Raw genomic sequence first — 14,897 nt, 5'->3', positions numbered from 1 at the left:
TTATGTATGCATGTGTGCAAGATTCCAAACCGATCCTAAGGAATGTCACCTTAGGACCGTTAAAAGAATCTTGAGGTATTTAGTTCACACCCCTAATTTTGGGTTTTGGTATACTAAGGGTTCAAACTTTGATCTCATTGGATATTCCGATGTCGATTATGCTAGTTGTAAGGTCGATAGGAAGGCCACATCAGTAACTCACCAATTCTTGAGAAGATCTCTTGTGTCTTGGGCTTCAAAGAAACAAAACTCCATTGCCCTATCCACCACTGAGGACAAGTATATTGTTGTAGTACATTATTGTGCAAAATTAGTCTAGATGAGGTAAACCCTCAAGGACTTTGGTTACAATATGAGCAAAGTCCCCCTACTATGTAATAATGAGATTGCAATTTGAATGAAAAATAATCTCGTTGATCATGGCCACACTAAACACATACATCCAATATCACTTTTTGAGAGACCAATCACAAAGGGGACACATCGTTATAGACCATGTGAGCACTCATAAACAATTAGTCGATATCTCCACCAAGCCTCTAGATGAGAAAAGATTTTTTTTGAGCTTAGGAGTGGACTAAATATTCTTGATTCTTGCAACATGGATTGAACTATTGCACGCATTGATTATTTTTGGTATACTTTAATCATGGTCTTTCAATGGGTACAATTTCATACATGTTCATATTTTTGGTGTACCAAGGTTCAAATCCTAGAAAATCATCCCTGGGCCTTGAAAGTCCAAGAAGTTAAACAGGTATTCAACACTTGTATGCATACATTAGGGGGAGGATGATTTATAAATTAAAATTTTGAGACTAATCATGTTTTCAAGCTTATTATTTATGTAGTCTAATATTGAAAGGGAAATGATGAATTTGGGAAAAGGAAAGTGCTTCCATTGTATATTCATCAGTATCAAAGACTCGTTGCTCCAAATTCTTGATTTTGCATTGCTCCTATTTACTCTTTAATTGTCATATCTTATGGGGAGTAATTTAGAGGTGATTTGAATTTTTCTGTTTTTCGCGCTTGATGCCAAAGGGGGAGAAATTATAGGCCAAAGCAACTGGATCAACCCACCACTTAAGTTTTTAAAAAGTTTTTGAGTTTTCGTGAATTTATTAACTGGTTTATGAAAATCCTCTCGACAGCTAAAAGGAGTCTATCTTATTTTGGCCAAAGCAAATGTATTTGAAAAGGGGGGAGTGTGGAATTTGCCAAAGGGGGAGATTTAGGTTTACAAAACAAAAGACTCTTTGTTGTAGGAAAATTTTCAAAACCTTAAAAAAGAGTTTGATTTGCAAAACAAAAGCAAGTGGTGGCTCATATGTTCCAATATGTTAAAACTCCCAAAATCCTAGATCCAACTTAGTTCTGAAATTCAATCTGCATCTTATGAACCTATGTTGAATAGCAAACAAGTTAGCATCAATATTTGTTTTGGTTGTGTTGGCATCAATCACCAAAAAGGGGAGACTAGAAGGAAAATGTTCTATATGCCATTTCTAGCTTGGTTTTGGTGATTAATGACCAACACAACCTTGAGATCTAACTAGTTTACTATGTGTGTAGTTGCATGTTCATAAATGCCAAATTATGGAATTCAACTCAACATGTAGCTTAAAAAGAGGCAAAATAGGCCATATTTTGGATAAGGTAAGCTATGACTAGTTGACAAGTTTGGATAAGTTCTAACTGCCCTTAGGAATGTGTTTAGCACCTTAGAAGCTTTTGGAAGTGTTGAGCACTATTTGTCGCTCTGGGCACAGCCGGACGGACCGACCCTGAGGACTGGACGGTCCGTCCATAGGCGCAGACAGTCCGCGAATAGATCGAATCAGGCGCAACTAATCCATTTTCTGCATGAGTTTGTCCCTCTGAACCCACGGTTAATGTTGGGAGACGTCTAGGAACGGGTCCAGACCTCCCCCTATATATATTAAGAGGTACAACCAATTGCAAACACCAACGGTCGGATCAAACAATCAATATATCTTCTGTTCTTTACATTTTGCCCTAGGAGTAGACAATAACATAGTTTTCTTCCTTTAATCTTCATCTCTCTCCGACTCTACGTCGTATAGAGGCATCTTGGGTGGCCTGCCGATCCCAAGATAAACCCTAGGATCTTTCCTCCCCGACGGGGTCCCTCTCGAGAACAAGATCAAGGTGTTGTTGGCGAACTTCATTGCCTATGCGCACGCGCGGACCGTCCAGCTCGTCGACAGAAACCCTAGCCTATGTGCCAGGTCGCGGACCGTCCATGCTGCCGCAGAGAGCACCGCCGCCGGTACTCCCAGACCGGCGCCAATAGAAAGTAAGAATCTAGAAAAGATGAATTTTGAGCCAACTTTAGTGTTCAACGATCGGATCTAATGGCTAGCTGATGTGGCAAGACATGTGGTGGGGTCCGGTGGTGCACCGGACCGGTCCGGTGAGACCACGGAAGGCAAGGTAAAAGCAAATTCGAGACTTGAGAGTGGTTTTACGATGATGGTCCCTTGCCTATTCATATATGCAAGATGAAGGGGGTCAAAGATAATAGTTTGTTGTGCGCTCGATCAAAACATGGTGTAGTAGTCGAGCCGACTTAATTTTTGACGAACCAAATAAAATCAACGCAACAGACCGCCTCTCTCAAGCCTTTTAACTCATCAGAGTTGAGGAAGAAGAGAGAAGTCGTCGCTGCCACCACATCGAGGTATTGGGTCGTCGTCGAAGTTAGACCTGGTACTATCTTCCAACCTAGTAATAATCCTGACACTATCTTCCAACCTAGTAATAATAGAGAAAAGAGATGGTCGACTGGGTGTACGATCTGAAACCATAGCTAAAGTCTGGTTAGGGCCTGTTTGGTTTCCTCTCGATTGATATGGACTGGAGCGGATTATGTGAGATTTAATCCATAACTAGGTGGGTGCACGTGCGTTGCAACGGAAACATATCGTCGGTATAGGGAATGCGACTCCTACCAATCTGGTATCAAAGGTCTTGACGATCATGAGCTCTGCCGCTGCCCCCAGGCAGCAGCCGCCGCCAGCATCAGGCGGCCCCAGCAACGTCCAGCGCGCTGGTCGCAGCCCCTGCTTCGTTGGGAGCCATGATGCTTCGCCGATACTCCCCCAAATACCTAGCCTCCTTGCCGGGCAGCGCCACTGGGGGCATGGGGGCCCCGCAGTCAATGGTACGCTGTACGGCGTGGTAGACGGGCTGCTCTCCCAAGAGCACAGCAGCCTGCTGCCCCACGTAAATGGACAAACAAAAAAAATATTGCTACAAACTTATGATCAGCTAGACAAAAAAACAATATAAATGATATATAAAGTTGTTATTATGAGTAAGTTAGAAAGCGCTACAACAATACGGCAACCCTATGAGGCCATGATGCACAATAACAGAGATTCAATATGCATAAAACTCCCAAGTGAACAACACCTGTGATGAATCTGCTACTGACGGTAGAGCTGTCAATGCTCCCCCGTGCACCATTTGCTTGCCATTCTAGAATATGAACATGAGCAGTTAGCATTGTTTACTAACCATGATAACAAATATATTTGAAGCAACCTGAAACCTAATTCAACACAAGTAATTGTGTACCAGAAGAAGAACAAGTAATTTATTCACGATTTCATCCAGTTAAGGCATCAAAAATTCTGGTGTACAATTCTCACTAAAATTCAAAATCGCTGAAACAGCATGTTCCTATAAACAAGAAGAGCAATACATGTCAAAATAGATTGCCAAGCTAAGATGTATGACATGAACATGTAATCTGGTATAGTAGAATATAGGCATACAAATTGTATAAACTTAATATCTCAATGCACACAAAAGACTTAAACAACATTCAGTTCATAGGTCTGGCATATATAAAGTTAGTAGTTGCTTGGTAATCAAATTACTTTTTTATCGAAGAAACTTGTAAGCTCAAAGATCAAAAGGGATTTGTTTGACATTTAGATGTGCTAGCTGCCCACATATATTTATATTTAAAACATGTAAACCACACACAAACCATATTGGTCTACATCAACATGTTTATTGATGCAACCTCAATTAAAAAATGTGATGTCTTACAATTTTTAATAATATGCAAATATGTCGACAACCGTACATTAATCTAATCATTTTTAGCGATATTGATAAGTCTTTGTTGTATGTTAGCAGGGATGGCATAGCGGCAGATCCAAAAAAGAAGGAAGAGAAGCATGTGAGAAAGAAAATTGTGAGCGGATGCAAATCACCGTACACAAATCATACTATTAGCTAAGCCTTCCCACTATCATTAGATAAATAGCATCAACCTCTATATACAGGAAGCATGCATATAAACTTTACACTACCCTAATAAATACCCGAAATACATACAAGTTTGGAATATTACACTAATTACTGTGTCAATTAGTACTCGACCAATCAGGTGTTTCTAAATATTGCCGCTACTTAAAAACAAACACATTTGACCATTTATTAAAGGATCACCAATATTATATCACCAAGCAAAACTTAAAAAATGACTGAATCGATAGAAGTTGATATATTTGGGAGGGAAAGAAGCATACTTTAAAAGGAAAGAAGTAGCAACAAACCTCAACGAGTAGAAAATATATGTCGACTCTTTTGGGGTAAAATGATTGTTGGACCGAAGATCAATGCGAACTGCAAAACAAGAACAACAAACATAGAATTCATTTGATGTAGATGGCATCTTTATAGAAATGCGAACTGCAAAACAAGAACAAATCTTTAGATAGGGGTTTAGGGAGCTTCTAAGCATTTTATCAATATCTCAACCTTTTTTAGAGCTTCTCAGTTTCTCCAATATTATGTTATCCATTCAACATTTTCTCTAAAGTATCAGGGAAAAACCTAAAGTTACAAATTTTCTCGTTCAGGTGGACTTTTACTCTCCATGGGCCTTATTGGATTTCTCTTCTGGAGGAGCCCTGCGAGTCTTACCTTTGGCGTTGCACCTGGCCTTGCCATATTGGCCCTGGCTATACTTAGCCTCAAGGTCTGGAGGAGCGGGAAGTCCTGCTTACCGTTCATACTGGCGCAAGCAGGTAGTTTTGTTTTCTGCAACATACCGTCTTGGCAGGTTTTGTTGGACCAGGGCTTAGAGTTTGGATGCAGGCTGATATTCTCTGGATCTCATTATAGTGCATTCTGAACAGGCAAACTATAGTGTCTGAAAATGTTTGGCCCTGTTAACCAGCTGTCATAAGCTTTGGTGCAGGCTGGCGATCTCGTACATGTCTTTTACTCTTTTGTAGTCGTACACAACTCGTTGTGCTGCTGTTTGCTTTATTATAGTGGTGGACTGAGTTGGTTTCAGAAGTTTAGTTTTTTTTGGCAAGAGATTGCAGAATCACTGTTGTGAACTGCGCTTAAAATTGGACTTGATTGCATAGATCTTACACCTATTTTATAGACCTTTAGACGTGAACGCACTCAGCATTGCTTCCTCTCTGGTTTGTTTTACATTGTTCATTTGAGCAGTACTGGGATGAGTGGATGAAGGTTTGTACAACCTGAGTTGAGCTGTTGTTCATTAACATGATCGTTATTAGTTTCTGGAATAGATGTGTGCGAATGGAGATTATGGATTGAGATCGCCCATTTGAAATGACCATTTACCTGTGCCATGTAGAAGTTATGCATGCACCATTTTTTCTTATTTTCAACAATTAGTTTCAAGCTTGTCATTTGTTGGTTTAATTTCATAAGGGCTTCCAGAAGCTAGTGCCTGCATTTTTGGAGTCCCCTAACACGTCACTATACACTCCATAGAATGTCTTTGTTTCGCAAAAGAATTCTGTTCTCATGCACTCCATAGAATGTCTTTGCTTCACAAAAGAATTCTGTTCTCGTACATTATATTCTAATAGAATAAAATATTCATCGGGTTTAGGGTTAAGTTAATCCTTATTCCCCATCCAGTTGATTTGCCTCACGCACTCACCCTAATCATTTAATCAATGTCCTCTTTGTGACCAAACTGAGGAAACAATTGATCATCTCTTAGTTTCTTGCATCTTCACAAAACAGGTCTGCTTCAACTTGCTACAAAGTCTAGGATTGCAGGCTCATTCTCCATAACCTGACGATATGTCCTTCGATGATTGGTACGAACCGCAATATGCATGATATTACATTGGCTGGATTTAGTTTTCTTGATGAGAGTTATTCAGACTACAGATATTCTTTTCTAACATTGGTTGATTGGATAATTGGACAGATACTGCAAGTGATGGCCGATACCCGGCTGATTCCTCGGGCTCCACCTCTAGCCCTTCAATTACAAGGAGGTCATGGCCGACTAACAGGCAGCCCCAACCGGATGGATCAAACAATGCCATCAACAGAAAAGGCAGCCCTCCTTCAATCATGGCTAAGAAAAATCTGGCTCCTTCACGCCGCAGCACAGACCAATTCAAGAAATCTGAGGACAGGGTTGTTGTTACTACGGCTCCAAACACAACGCCAATCAAAATGGTGGCTGAGGAGAAGCTGCTGAAAGAAGGCAATGTTAGGGAGAGGCTTGAAGCGCGGCGGGTGCTGTTTCAGAAGACTGGTGACAAAGGTTACAAGAAGGTGGTTGGTCCCAAGTCAGGATCCAGAGTTGTTCCATACAGCGGGGAAGGGGATGGTGACTCGGAAGAGACGGCTGAGACTGAGGACGCGCCCGAAGAATTTCAGTCAGCTCACAAAGATGAGGACCTGTCGAAGATCAGGATGCAGCTCGTTCAGATTGAGAATCAGCAGGCCAGTTTGCTTAATCTTCTCCAGGTAGTTATGCCTTGTTACAAGAATTCTGGAAGCAGAGAAGAACTCTGCTCTGTCGTCAGATTTAACTAAGGTTAAATCAAATTGTCTTATTACGTCCATTGTTTCACTATGGTTTACCTTTATCATCTTTTTTTATATTTGTTTGTTCACTTATATTTATCTTGCAGCATACATTGTCTTAAGAGGGAAGATCTCCACCAAGGATAGGAATTGTTGGTCATATGACAAAGGATACCTAACAGGCTCCTTCGGCCAAGTTCATACTTTGGAAAATTCGTACAAGGCACTGAATGATGGTTTGGTTAGCTCAGAAGCATCCCCATCTCCAAATTCATAAATAAGGAACACAGAGAGTAGATAATAACGTAAATAACAAAAATCACCTCCCATGGTGCAGGATAGATATAGTAGTTTTACATGTTATAGTAGTAAGAAAAATCTTTTTAAGAAAAAAATGGTATCCAAAACACCAAACTAATCAAACTATTAATGAAAGCACTAAAAACTCAATCAGTAAAATTAATGAAAGCACTAAAAACTCAATCAGTAAAAATAGATACACATGTTTAAATTAGTGAATAGTGAAGAGATCAATGTATTACGTATTTCTATTAATGAAAGCACTAAAAACTCAATCAGTAAAATTAAAAAAGCCAACCAGCAGATGGTTTCAACAGCAGAGGCTAGAAAACAGCTTGATACCTTCCGCACTTTAATGTGGAGATCCTTAGTAGGGATCCTGACAGGTCCCTTAACCTCAAATGCTTGTCCTTGGCTCCCTTTACCAAATCCGCTCAAACTGAAATGTACCAGAAATCGCACACATTTGTTACTTCAATAATTCATTGAAAATAACTCTGCAACGACAGTCCAATACTCTGGTGTAGCTTGCATCATAGCCAATGAACAAATGCAGATTAATCAGCCTAGTGATAGAAGGTAGTAAGCAGACTACCCTTGGACTGTTTGCAAGGTTTAGGTTCTCACATTTTAAAGCTGTCTAGATAAAATGACACCAACAAATAAACTTAGGGAACATTTCCTGTACAGCAGTTACCATAGTTCTAAAGTTGTCTAGATAAAATGACACCAACAAATAAACTTAGGGAACATTTCCTGTACAGCAGTTACCATAGTTCCCTCTAATATGTTCTAAAACAGCGCAATGCAGTTCAGTGCATGTATAAAATCAATAGATACCAGGACAATATTTAAGGATCCTTTTTTTTGTTGAAATGCTCAGGCCACACAGCGTTATGGAAGGCATATTAAATCAATTTGCAGCAGGCTGAAAGCTAAAGAAGGCAGGATTAGAGGAAATCATTGGAATGGGCAAGCGTGTTCATTTCTCGGCTCGTACAGTTATCACACCAGATCCGAACATAAACATTGATTTTTGGGACAAAATTAAAACCTCAAAAAGTTACTTATTTTGGCACGGAGGGAGTAGTTATTATGTGTTAGTAGAGATGCATGGATGGCGAAGTGCACCCTCATTACTCACTGAAGATATTCTATTAATAAATATGTTTAAGGGCTACTACTTCAGTCCATGTGGTAAAGAAGGTATTTATTTCAAAGCTTTTCACTGTGATTCTTATTGGCCTTTGCGCTGTTTCTACATGATGATCTGACTCATCAGTTAGCTATGATAATACGACATAATGAGAATTTGAGGAGGCAAGAGAGAAATGGTGCTCCAGCTCAAATTATAACAGAGTTTGCTCAGCTATTGCAATTTCATATTGCAACATACTTCGATAATGATCTTCCTGGCCAACCCAGGGTGAGTGGTTTAGAATGTCAATTTGCATGTATAAAATCAATAGATACCAGGACAATATTTAAGGATCCTTTTTTGTTGAAATGCTCAGGCCACACAGCGTTCTGGAAGGCCTATTAAATCAATTTGCAGCAGGCTGAAAGCTAAAGAAGCCAGGATTAGAGGAAATCATTGGAATGGGCAAGCGTGTTCATTTCTCGGCCCGTACAATTATCACACCAGATCCGAACATAAACATTGATGAATTGGGAGTACCATGGAGTATTGCTTTGAACCTGACATATCCTGACACTGTCACTCCATATATAATATTGAGAGGTGAACCAGTTTGTTCTTATTGACAAATGTTATTTAATTAGTGTGCTTTTGCTGATCATTTGCAGTTAATTCCAATGATTTCAGGTTGAAGGAACTTGTTGAATATGGGCCTCACCCTCCCCCAGGAAAGATCGGTGCAAAATATATTATCAGGGAAGATGGTCAGATGCTTGATCTTCGGTATGTGAAGAAAAGCAGCGATCAGCATCTGGAGCTTGGTTACAAGGTAAATATCAACTTTCACTATGATTATAGCTGCTGCTGACTATAGAAGTTGCTGCTTTTGTAAAGTTCATGTTTTGACTCAGTTTGGATTCTCCCAGGTGGAGAGGCATCTCAATGATGGGGATTTTGTTCTTTTCAATCGGCAACCAAGTCTTCAGAAAATGTCTATCATGGTTTTCAGCATGGCATTCGGAAGAAGAAAAAGGATTTATTACTCCCAGTGATACTATGGTCAGGATAGAGAAGGGAGAGCTTCTGTCTGGCACACTTTGCAAAAAGAGTATTGGAACAGTCTCTGGAAGTCTTATCCTTGTCATTTGGTTATTCCAATCTTCTATTTTTTTATAACATATGATTTTCTCTAGCATTCTGGGAGGCATCTGCCGTTATTTAATTCTATTCTCCTTATTTGAAAGGCAGATCTCCTGCCGTTATTTAAAAAGAAAAGAATTCCCAACTCTGTGCATCCTATGGTCATCAAACTCAGACTTAGTCACTCACCAGTCACCATAATTTTTTGAGCCTAATACTTTTAACACAGCTATAGCTGAAATGGATTGTTACTCTCCTTAATTATAGAGGTTAACTAACTAATTAAAAGTCCAGTCATCTCATCTATATAAGGATTGTCCCTCTATTCGTTGATCAAGAAATATTTCTAGTATACCTTTTGCACAGTAAGACACGAGACAGAAGTATGCGGCGGTGACGGCGCGACGGACGGGATTGCAGCGGGGGGGTGGGCTTGGGATTGTTGGTAGTCGCGGCGAACGGATTGCGTCGCCCCCATCCAAATCCTGCCGATAATCGCGCCGTGGCTAGAATCCGGAGGTCGGGCGAGCGGGGGTTAGCTGGCGGTGAATCCGGAGGTCGGGCGAGCGGGGATGGCTGGCAGTTTGTGGCGGTGCGGAATCCGGAGGTAGGTCGGGGTTGGCGGGCGGTTTGCGACGACGCGGAATCCGGACGTCGCGGGCGGGGGCGGGGGCATTCTACGCTGAGCCCTTAATAATTAGTAGAGAAATATTCTATAGATTATCATTTTTATCTGGCTCAAGTTGTTCTTCCACATCTCCAACCAGCCTTTTCTTGCTTGCCACCAAGGATTTGCCAAAGGAAGGATCCCCCTCATTAAGTAGACGTGGAGATGCAGCAATCAACCTCTGCTTACAAGTCAACATAAACAATGGTTAAATCAAAATTTCAAATTTAAAACCACTCGTAAGTTAGCCTGCAGATCGATCAATCTTACCTGCAGAACCTTGGCTAGCTTTAGGTCACGACTCTGCCTTCTGCTACTGAGCCACCATGACATTCATATGTAGGACCTTATGCAGGAAAAAATATTGTGTTTCCGATCTTATAGAAAAACAGATGGAAGAAGAATTGCAGCATGTATACATTATAATGGATATATGTTGAGAAATCATAGATATACATCTATCAGGGCCAGAGAGACCTTCGTACGTTCAGAGTTCCAGTTCTAAATCCTGAGCCACTAACCAGATGAAATTGTAAATATAAACCAAGAGCAATCCATATTAAGATAAAACAATTCGTGAGTGAAAAGTAAAAGTAAAATCAAACCTATTATGCATGAAGAAATTCAGCATTTAATGTCCATGAAAATTTGAGGGAGGGAGAGGAACATAACTCTGGGCCTCCCTCTCGATATGCCCAAAGTTGACACCACTATGTCGTCTAATGTGCTCTATCTAATGGGATAGAAAGCCCTGCATGCTCTGCAAGATGTTTCCATGCATATAGATGACAAGGAAGGATTTTTCCAACAGTTATTTGCATATATAATTTACCTGTTTTTTCTATTATTAAAAAGGAAAAAGAATAGCCAAAGTGCCATCCAGGTAGGTGTGATTGTGCGCCTGCTTTATGCATTCAACACAGTTAGTCAGTGTGCATATAACTTTCTGCTTGGGTATTTGCAAATAACCTGTAAACATATAGGTTACATGAAAAATACCAGCAAACAACAGATTTAACCTTGTTTTTTGCTGACCAAATTATATAGCCTTGTTTTCACAGGAAGAAACATGAGTAATAAACTGCACTTTGGAACCACATGCAAGACTGTACCAACAGGAACTTAAAGTGAATATATTTGTGGTCACTAATCTTATTTTGTAGGAGTGATTGTTTAGAATATTAACACTGACATGAACATCAACCCAAACACCGTGCAAGCATGTGGAGGGTGTAGAACGAGATAGTAAGAAGAGAAGACACCATTTTCCACAGAGAGACAAAGCACGGGGACGACAGTTACAGACGGATCCACGAGGTCAGGGGAGAGGGAAATTGGAGAGTTGGAAGCAGTGGGACCGTTGTACCTCGGGTGCCATCGCGGAAGGCCTTGGAGACATGCTTGGGTGTCCAAAACAAGCCCTCATGGCGGTCGTCCTCATCAAGCCCCAGCACCAGCGCGCACACCGTTGGCTCCACTGTGTAGCCCCGTCACCGCGGTGTCCCCTGAGAGCAGGTCGATGTAGTCGTTTTGCTCATCATCATCGCATGCGCAAGCGACGGCCGCGAGGTGGGCCTGCTCGAGCGCTCCCATGGTGGTAGATGCACCCATCTCAGAAACGAGATTAGATCTTGACTGATCCCTTGGCGACTTCGCGAGCCAGTCAGCGGCTTGGGGAGGAGAGAGAGTGCGTACAGGAGAGATGGGGGAGAGGAGATGGAGCGAAGCCCGGGTTCCTGTCGATGCCGCTAGACTCGAGATCGACAAGGACGAGAACGGCGGGCGAGATGGTAGGTGCGTATGGGTATCACGCGGTGTCAGCGGTGTCTCAAGCATAAATTTGATGTCGGTTTTCAGTTTCTACTTACCCGAAGTCCCCAGGTGCTCGCACCCTACCTCCGGTGTGCCCTCCCTGCCTGCTTCGCTGCCGCGCGGCCGTGCTGCACGCGTTGCTTGCACCGTCGCCGGCCCCTGGTCGTGGCGCTTGGAACGACATTCACGGACGACGCCGAGGTTGTTACGAGGATGGGGGGTTGCGGATCCCCGGCATCACGGACGCGCGTGGCGTGGGGGGAGCAGGGGAGGGGGCTGGGGGATGGGGGTTGTGGATCCCCGGCATCACGGACGCGCGCGGCGTGGGGGGAGCAGGGGCGGGGAGGGGGCTGGACGGCAGCTATGCGCAGGGGACCCCGGTATCGAGTTAATTGACTTTATAATACTCTCGTCGCGCGGTTTCGCCGGATTACTACTCCGCAGCTCCGCTTTGCCAGGATGGTATTATGGAGCACGCGAACACGCTAAATTGGTATGGTACTCCTGTAACCGTCTGATTTGTTACGTTTAATGAACGTCGTATATTTCTGTGTACTAATCTACCCCTAGCGACCCTGCCCAAGCTCGTGTCTAGTAAACTACCGCGGCGCTCCCTGCCCACTGCCCACGAGCACTGCCCACTGGTGCCCGTGCCGCCACCATTTGGTTCCTGCGTCGTCAACCTCTGGTTCCCTCGCTGCCGCGCATCTGGTGCTCGGGCCGTCCGCCATCGCCTGCCCTCGCTGCCTGCGCTGTATCCCCCGTGCGACGCTGCTTCGCTGCTCCCTTAACCCGTCTCCATGGAGGACGAGTACAGCGCACACCCACCTGATTCATCTCCCGGCGATGCAAGTGAGATAGCCCTTCCTTGCCTCCCCACGTTTGCTGCTGTGCATAGAGTTGATCTACCAGCTCCGAGCTTGGATTCGTCAGATCAGCAAGTCTTTCTATTTGGGATGAACATAGAACGCAGGTTTGATTCAATGTCAAATTTCCAGCAGTTTAGTGTTTGATGTCCATTCGTCGAGTACTTCATAGTTGTCTTATCATTTGGTTTCAGGTTTTAGAAATTGATTGGGGGGCAATACAGATTGATGATAGATGGGAAGAAGGAGAACAAGATATTGCCTCTGAGTCAGTGATGTTTGATCGGTTAGGATTGCTAGCAGAAGATGAACGTGAAACTACTCAAAGGCAAGATGCTTTTACCAGTAGACCATCTGGTGTCCGCCGAAGCGATGAATTTGATGATGAAACAGCTGCATTGCCCTGTACTGATTGCGTACCACAAGAACGGGTATTTGTTTGCAACCGATCTAATCCGATAATGAACATTGGTAGTTTGTACAAGGATGTGAAAGAATTCAGACTGGCTATGAGGCAGTATGCGATTAATAATGAGTTTGAGTTAGGAATTGAGTCAAGCTCACCTTGGAGATATCGAGGTTATTGCAAAGGAGGTGATTGTCCATGGAGAATCAATGCAAGGCTACAAAATGTCGGGTCTCCCACTATCGTTGTGAGTATTTTTTTAGCACACATTGTTTGTACTTTCGATTGTTGATGAAATTAGGGAAGCTCACAATGGTACTATTTTTTTTGCGCAGGTTACAGTTATCGTGGATCAGCACACATGCACTTCTAGTGGCCGTCGAAATACAACAACACCCACCAGCTCATGGGTTGCATCCCTAGCACTGCCAATCCTAACTAAGAAACCACATATGGGAGCAAAAGAATTGCAAACTACCTTGCAAGAGCAGCACAATTGCACAATTTCTTATGATACAGTGTGGAAAGGTAAAGAGAAGGCCCTTAGAGAGTTGTATGGAACATGGGAGGACAGCTTCAAATTACTATTTAGATGGAGAGAAGCTGTTTTGGAGGTTATGCCAGACTCAGTGATTGAATTTGGTCTAGTAGTTGAAGATGGAAAAATATATTTCAGCAGATTCTTTTGTGCTTTTGGCCCTTGTCTTGAAGGTTTTCGTGAAGGCTGCAGGCCCTACTTAAGTGTGGATTCCACAGCTCTAAATGGTCGTTGGATTTGGTTCATGCAACAACTTCGTAAGGCTATAGGAGACCCTCCTGTTTTAGCCATTTGCTCAGATGCATGCAAAGGATTGACATCAGCAGTAAATGAAGTGTTTCCAAATGCTGAAAAAAGAGAATGCTTCCGCCACCTCATGCAAAACTACATTAAGCACTTCACAGGTTCAGAGCACATGTATCCCGCAGCTAGAGCATATAGGAACACCATTTTCGAGCACCACTTCAGTAATGCTAGGGATATACCAGGTGTGAAGCAATGGATAGATGAGTGGCACCCTCTTTTATGGTACAGATGTGGTTTCAACACGGCTATAAAGTGTGACTACATAACCAACAACATTGCTGAGGTATTTAACAACTGGATTAAAGACTACAAAGACCTACCAGTTTGTGAACTAGCGGACAAAATCAGATGTTTGGTTATGGATCTCTTTTTTAGAAGGAAAAGGATCGGGGACAAATTGGGTGGTAAAATTCTTCCAATAGTCATCAATCTGTTGAAGGCTAGAACGAGGGGTTTGGGCCATTTATCTATACAAAAAGGTGACTACTATCATGCTGAGATCCGTGATAACAATAACATTCAATGCAGACATGTTGTGAAGGCAGAACAGAGATATTGTTCTTGTCTCGAATGGCAACACACAGGGAAACCCTGCCAGCACGGCCTAATGGTCATTATAGCGCAACAAATGCGAGACGTTGGAATGGAGCACTTTGTAGACGACTACTTACAAGTTCACTACCACTCATAAACTTCAAATTACATACCCAGGTTCACAGTAGTTCACTACCAATTCAGTTACATAATAAGGTTATACAAATACTAAGATAACCTTACAAAAGCTAACTATTACACTGAATGCACATCCAGTGCCCATTCAACACCAGCAGGACTGGCCTACTTCATCTGACGATCCGAAAGCTCTTCAG

This window comes from Zea mays, chromosome 3 (genome assembly GCF_902167145.1).
Source record: "Zea mays cultivar B73 chromosome 3, Zm-B73-REFERENCE-NAM-5.0, whole genome shotgun sequence".
Taxonomy (NCBI): domain Eukaryota; kingdom Viridiplantae; phylum Streptophyta; class Magnoliopsida; order Poales; family Poaceae; genus Zea; species Zea mays.
The sequence above is the reverse complement of the archived record's forward strand: the minus strand, read 5'-3'. Positions refer to the sequence as shown.